Source organism: Eutrigla gurnardus, assembly GCF_963514095.1.
Source record: "Eutrigla gurnardus genome assembly, chromosome: 3".
Taxonomy (NCBI): Eukaryota; Metazoa; Chordata; class Actinopteri; order Perciformes; family Triglidae; genus Eutrigla; species Eutrigla gurnardus.
In genome coordinates this window covers 11,423,402-11,430,921 of record NC_139917.1, presented here as the reverse complement: position 1 = coordinate 11,430,921, position 7,520 = coordinate 11,423,402, and positions in this window count along the sequence as shown.

Here is a 7,520-nt window from a genome sequence, read left to right as displayed (position 1 = left end):
CTCAGCCACAGCCAAGCATCCAGTCCAGGCCTCAGCCACAGCCAAGCATCCAGTCCAGGCCTCAGCCACAGCCAAGCATCCAGTCCAGGCCTCAGTCACAGCCAAGCATCCAGTCCAGGCCTTAGTCACAGCCAAGCATCCAGTCCAGGCCTTAGCCACAGCCAAGCATCCAGCCCAGGCCTTAGCCACAGCCAAGCATCCAGCCCAGGCCTTAGCCACAGCCAAGCATTCAGCCCAGGCCTCAGCCCCAGCCATGCATCCAGTCCAGGCCTCAGCCACAGCCAAGCATCCAGTCCAGGCCTCAGCCACAGCCAAGCATCCAGTCCAGGCCTCAGTCACAGCCAAGCATCCAGTCCAGGCCACAGCCAAGCATCCAGTCCAGGCCTTAGCCACAGCCAAGCATCCAGTCCAGGCCTTAGCCACAGCCAAGCATCCAGCCCAGGCCTTAGCCACAGCCAAGCATCCAGCCCAGGCCTTAGCCACAGCCAAGCATCCAGCCCAGGCCTTAGCCACAGCCAAGCATCCAGCCCAGGCCTTAGCCACAGCCAAGCATCTAGCCCAGGCCTTAGCCACAGCCAAGCATCCAGCCCAGGCCTTAGCCACAGCCAAGCATCTAGCCCACGCCTCGGTCACTGGCCTTCAGTCGGCGGCCCGGTCTACACCTGCCAGTGGTCTTCAGTCGGCGGTCCGGTCGACACCTGCCAGTGGTCTTCAGTCGGCGGTCCGGTCGACACCTGCCAGTGGTCTTCAGTCGGCGGTCCGGTCGACACCTGCCATTGGCCTTCAGTCGGCGGCCCGGTCGACACCTGCCAGTGGTCTTCAGTCGGCGGCCCGGTCGACACCTGCCAGTGGTCTTCAGTCGGCGGTCCGGTCGACACCTGCCAGTGGTCTTCAGTCGGCGATCCGGTCGATACCTGCCAGTGGTCTTCAGTCGGCGATCCGGTCGACACTCTCCAGTGGTCTTCAGTCGGCGGCCCGTCCGTCACCAGTCCCGGCGGAGGATCGTCCGGCACCAGCCCAGACAGGGGACCGTCCCACACCTGCTCCTCGCAGCCTATTGAGGGTTCGTCTGTCACCAGTTCCTGTTCCGACGGGGGGCCGTCCCGTGCCTGCTCCACGCAGCCTTCGGGAAGTCCGCTCGTCGCCCGCTCCTGTTCCGACGGGGGGCCGTCCTACGTCTGCTCCGCGCAGCCTCCGGGAGGTCCGCTCGTCACCCGTTCCTGTTCCGACGGGGGGCCGCCCTACGCCTGCTCCACGCAGCCTTCGGGAGGTCCGCTCGTCACCCGTTCCTGTTCCGACGGGGGGCCGTCCTACGCCTGCTCCACGCAGCCTTCGGGAGGTCCGCTCATCACCCGTTCCTGTTCCAACCGGTGGTCGTCCTATGCCTGCTCCACGTCGCCTTCCTGAGCGGCCACGTCAGCTAGGTCGTCCTCAGGCCCGGCCTCCTGAGCGGTCCCGCCCGCTAGGTCGCCCTCATGCCCGGCCTCCTGAGCGGTCCCGCCCGCCAGGTCGCCCTCATGCCCGGCCTCCTGAGCGGTCCCGCCTGCTAGGTCGCCCTCATGCCCGGCCTCCTGAGCGGTCCCGCCCGCTAGGTCGCCCTCATGCCCGGCCTCCTGAGCGGCCCCGCCCGCTAGGTCGCCCTCATGCCCGGCCTCCTGAGCGGCCCCGCCCGCTAGGTCGCCCTCATGCCCGGCCTCCTGAGCGGCCCCGCCCGCTAGGTCGCCCTCATGCCCGGCCTCCTGAGCGGCCCCGTCTGCTGGGTCGCCCTCATGCCCGGCCTCCTGAGCGGCCCCGTCTGCTGGGTCGCCCTCATGCCCGGCCTCCTGAGCGGCCCCGTCTGCTGGGTCACCCTCATGTCCGGCCTCCTGAGCGGCCCCGTCTGCTGGGTCACCCTCATGTCCGGCCTCCTGAGCGGTCCCGCCCGCTAGGTCGCCCTCATGCCCGGCCTCCTGAGCGACCCCGTCTGCTGGGTCGCCCTCATGCCCGGCCTCCTGGGCCCCTCCTCCTGGCCCCCTCCACCCGCCCTACGTATCATGGACCATAGGGACAGCTGGGATCCGTCCCTTAAGGGGGGGGTACTGTCACGCCGGTGAGGTAATGTCTCGTCTTGGGTTTTTGTCTTGTCATTTACTGTCTTATTTTGAAAATAACTCCCTTCTCGTTTCAGGTCACTTGCCCTTCCTCATGTGTTCCCTGGTCTTATGTCATCCCTGGTCCCTGATTGTTGTCACCTGTTGCTCGTTATCCCTCTGTGTATTTAAGTCTGCGTCTCCCCTTGTCTTGTGCCAGTTCGTTCCTGTCTCTCGTCACGATCCACGTCACGGTCCTCGTCACGTCACGTCACGTCACGCCTTTGTCAAGTTAAGTTTGTGTTTTTGCCGCCTTTGTTCATTTTGTTTATAGTTTATTCCCGGAGCCTGTTTTTTTATGTTAAGAATAAAAGCCTTTTTAAAAACTGCTTGCCCTGCATCTGAGTCCTCCCTCCGTGCCCAAGGTCTGACAGAGACGGAACATGTGAGTATCTGGAGGTTTGGGAGAAATATGTTTTTTCATCGAATGGTAGTTCCAGTCTAAATCATATAGATAAATTAAGGCAGCAATTAGAAAGTGCTGAAAAAAAAAAAAATCATGTTTGTCAGCCAATTTGCCATTTACCATTTAAACAGCAGCATTGCACAGGGACATACAAAAGAATGAACATAGCGGGGGGTGGGGAACTAAAAACCCAGTGTGCTAATTTTCCCACAGGCAGAGTACACCAGGACCTGGACTGTGTCTCTGGCGAAGCACGGCCTCCTCCTCCCTACACACCTCCTGAAGCTGCACCACAACAACTATTACCTGTGTGACGTCCCTGTTCTGTCTGCTTCTCGGTGCCTTCCAGGAACACCAGGAAGCAGTGGGCCGTCCTAAGCAGACCACACCTTAGGGCGTGGTGTCATTGATAAAAGGCCGCCTCAGTCAGTTTGCTCTCTCTCTCTCTGGTGGTTGAGCAGCTGACTGCTGCTCTGGCCTACAACCTGCTATAGTTTGTTTTCTTACATACATACACACACACATGCCACCGCACACACCCGCACACCCACACACACTAAATTTGATGCAATACACAGACACATTATGTTCCTTTTGGGTTGTTTAGTTTAATAAACACTGAGAAATTCTCAGAGCTCTGTGTGTGCCGTCTCCTTTGTTTCCACCTGAGAGCCAGGGTTGTAACAAAATGGGGGCTCGTCCGGGATACTCCAGAATTCTGGATAGTATGGTTGCTTGGTAGGTTTCAACTGTAATGTTGTATTGTTTGCTTCATCAGCGGTCTGTTGTGGTGAGTACCCAAAAGCTGATGTTGTTGCTGCAGCCTGAGGAAAGCATTTGTTTGGGGAGAGGCTTTCACATTTCTGTGGAAATGTGTGTTGGGTCAGTGTGTGATGAGGTTGTTGGCTCAGGAGTTGGTGTTGCTAACCTGCCTGCATTTTGTTGCCCTTAAATCAATGTCGTGCTATGAAACAGCCTAAGTCAGTGGAACTACTTTCCTGGTAGGCATAAGAGCAACCTCCACTTGTGAGCTTGTTGTTTAATGTTGAAGTTTGTTATTTTTGTGCACTAGCGCGGCCACAGCAAGTTCTGCTTTGGGTACACCTCCATGACTGTCCAGGTGGGTTGCTATTTCAATAGTTGCCCGGCCGAGTCGATGGGCTTTGTGTTTCAATTTCCCACTGCATGAAGACTAGGGTTGAGAGAGTCATCTAGTTTCTGGTTACTTAGTCAGCTAGGGGAAAGGAGGTTCCACATTGTGGTTGTTGCACGGGGTTGAGGGGAATTTGTCCGGTTGTGGTGCGGTGCAGGTTAGTCTAACTTTAGTTTTGCCAGGAAAAAAAAAAAAATCCCTTCCAGGTCAGGTTGGTGTGGGTTGGTTGCTGTGGGGTGAACCATGTCTGCTTTTGACGAGTTTTTGCAGAATACCAGGGAGGATCTGTTAAACACCTTAACTAAGGAGCAGTTATTTAAGGTGGCTGAGTATTTTAATGTGGAAATCCCTAGTAAGGCCCTCAAAGACTGTATCTTGAGTACGATTAAGGACCATTTGGTGCAGTTGGGGGTGTTGCCTGCTACTGTAAGTGCATCAACTCCTGCCTTACCGGCAGTGTTTCCCAAGGTCAGCCCCCCAGAACAGTCTTTGAAGTTTGTGCGGCCTGTGGTTGGCATGTCTTTGACCTTTGAGCAACAAAAAGAGTTGTTGACCCTGCAGCATAAATTGGAAATGGAGCGTGAGGAAAAGGCTCAGGAGAAGGCCCAGGTTTTTTGTGCTCAGGCACATGCTGTTGAACTGGAGAAACTAAAATGCACCGCCAAGATCCGTGAGGCTGAATTACTCCAGCAGAGGGAACAGCAACAAATTGAACGTTACAAGCTGGATTTGTTAAAGGAGGGTAAGATGGTTAATCCAGCGTCGGATAAAATGGGGGTCCATGGAGCTGATGGGTCTCCATATTTTGATGTGTCTACATGTTTACGGTTGGTGCCAAAATTCTCAGAGCGGGACCCCGACACTTTTTTCTTACTCTTTGAGCGGTTAGCTAGAAACAGAAATTGGAGTGATTCAGAGCAGACCTTGCTGCTCCAGTGTGTGTTAACGGGGAAGGCCCAGGAGGCCTATTCCGTGTTATCGATGTCAGACAGTGAAAACTATCTGATGGTCAAACAGGCCGTGTTAAAGGCTTATGAACTAGTACCGGAGGCATATCGGCAGAAGTTCAGGGGCGTCCGGAGGCAGGACCGTGAAACATACGTTGAATTTGCACGTGAACTGTCTACTCTTTTTGGCCGTTGGCGGCTGGCCTCTGAGGTTAAGACCTTTGAACAACTGTGTGAACTGGTTTTGGTCGACCAATTCAGAGAAACTCTTCCTGAGAACCTGGCCACTTATCTGAGTGAGAGGAGGGCTGAAACTTTAGCTGAGGCTGCTGTGTTAGCTGATGAATATGCTCTGACTCATAAAGTCCGGGGGGAAAATGTACGTAAGGGCGGAGCTAGTGGTTAACCCAGGAGTTCAGGGGGTGACTCTCCTGCATTCAAAACAGTTGGCAATATTGCCAAATGGGATTCTAGTCGAACTTGTAACTATTGTTTGGGCAAAGGCCACTCGAAAGCTGACTGTCCTGTTTTGAACAAGTCCCACGCAGGTTTCCGCCCTGTTAAACCTGCAGCTTTAGTTGCTCGTGTGCGGGGGACAGTGAACATGCTGCGTGAAAAAGCTGAGGCCATTGCTGCAGTACAGCAGCACACTAAGTCTGTTGCACTGGTTTCCCACCTCGCAGTTGAGGAGCCGTTGTGTCCCCCTGAGAAATCCTTCATGAACATTTCAGAGAAAAAACACAACATGGATAAGGTTGAAGACATTGATCCTGGTTATCGAAAACATGTGAGTGAGGGGGTTGTTTCAATGGTAGGAAGTGAGGAAAAAGTTCCAGTCAAAATCCTCAGAGATTCTGGTGCTCTGGACTCTTTCATTGTAGCCTCTGTGTTGCCATTTTCAACAGACACTGCCACTGGAGACTCTGTATTGGTGAAAGGTATGGGGTTGAATGTGTTTCCAGTGCCTTTGCATAGGGTTGTCCTCTGGTCAGATCTGATCAAAGGGGAGGTGTCTTTGGCAGTGCGGCCGGCTCTTCCAGTTCAAGGGGTGCAGGTGATTTTGGGAAATGATCTGATTGATGGTCCATTTCCTGAGTCTCCTCCCTCACTCGTTGTCACCTCTTCTCCAGTTGTTGGCCAGATGGAGGTTGAGTGTGATGACTACAAACAGATTTTTCCAGTGTGTGTGGTCACAAGGTCACAGACACTAAACAAAAATGACTTGGTGGCTAAAGAAAAGAATGTTCCACATGTCCAATTTCCTTTACCTGCCTTTCCATTCTCTGTCTCGAAAGCTGAGCTGGTACAGGAGCAGCAGAGGGATCCTGCTCTGACCGAGCTGTTCCAGCAGTACCACTGCTGGAACAGCTGGAACTTAGTGTACCACTAAGAAAGAGCTGATGCGGTTTCTGGGTATGGTAGGTTACTACCGAGGATTTTGTAAGAATTTATCCACGGTAGTTGCACCTCTTACTATGCTCCTGAGTTCGAAGGTTAAATTTGACTGGTCCTCTCAGTGTCAACTTGCTTTTGTGAATGTTAAAAATCGAATTTCCTCTGCTCCTGTCTTGGCAGCTCCCCGGCTAGGTGATCCCTTCCACCTTCAGGTCGATGCCAGTAATTTGGGGGCTGGAGCAGCACTTCTGCAGGCTGGTCCTGATGGTATTGACCATCCGGTCGGGTTTTTCTCCAGAAAATTCAATTCTTATCAGTTGAATTACTCCATTGTTGAAAAAGAGGCCCTGGCCCTCATTTGGGCCCTGCAACATTTTGAAGTATATGTTGGTGGAGGTAGAACCCTAGTAGTTTATACTGATCATAACCCGCTAACGTTCCTGCACTCATTACAAAATCCAAATCAGCGACTGATGAGGTGGTGTTTGTTTTTACAGCCCTTTAACCTTGATATTCGTCATATCAAAGGGTCAGAGAATATTGTTGCTGATGCCCTGTCACGTGCTCTGTCTTAAGTGGTTCTGACAGTGCCCATTTATTCTTTCAGCTGAGCCTCTCTCCCCACTCTTAATTTGCTTTTTGGGTACCAAAGTTGCTGAGTTTGGAGGGGATTGAGGGAGCACCTGGGAGTGTACTTGTATTACTGTGTTAAATGACTATGCTGTGACTTCTGTGTTTTGCAGGACAGGACTCCCTTTAGTGTCTCGGATACCCTTTGGGTCCTCGTCTTTATGGGGGGGGATGTGACGTCCCTGTTCTGTCTGCTTCTCGGTGCCTTCCAGGAACACCAGGAAGCAGTGGGCCGTCCTAAGCAGACCACACCTTAGGGCGTGGTGTCATTGATAAAAGGCCGCCTCAGTCAGTCTGCTCTCTCTCTCTGGTGGTTGAGCAGCTGACTGCTGCTCTGGCCTACAACCTGCTATAGTTTGTTTTCTTACATACATACACACACACATGCCCACGCACACACCCGCACACCCACACACACTACATTTGATGCAATACACAGACACATTATGTTCCTTTTGGGTTGTTTAGTTTAATAAACACTGAGAAATTCTCAGAGCTCTGTGTGTGCGCCCTCTCCTTTGTTTCAACCTGAGAGCCAGGGTTGTAACACCTGCGACAGCCAGACACGAGTGATCGGACCTGCTGCACCTTTGCCCGATATGAACGCTCCAGCTATGCCAAATATGTAAGCAAGAACTGAGGAGAAAGCTGACAAGAAGAAGGCAAAGCTGGAAAATAGACTACAAATGGCTCAACTGCAGGCCTATGAATGGAAACTACACCATCAGGTCAGAGAAAGACGGGGCAGGGCTCATGGATGGACTTTTCAAAAACACGGCTCACCACGCCTGTCACCACTGTGGAAGTTCACTGGATTAAAGACTGTCCCAAAGCAAAAAAAAAAAAACCTCAGAAGAATG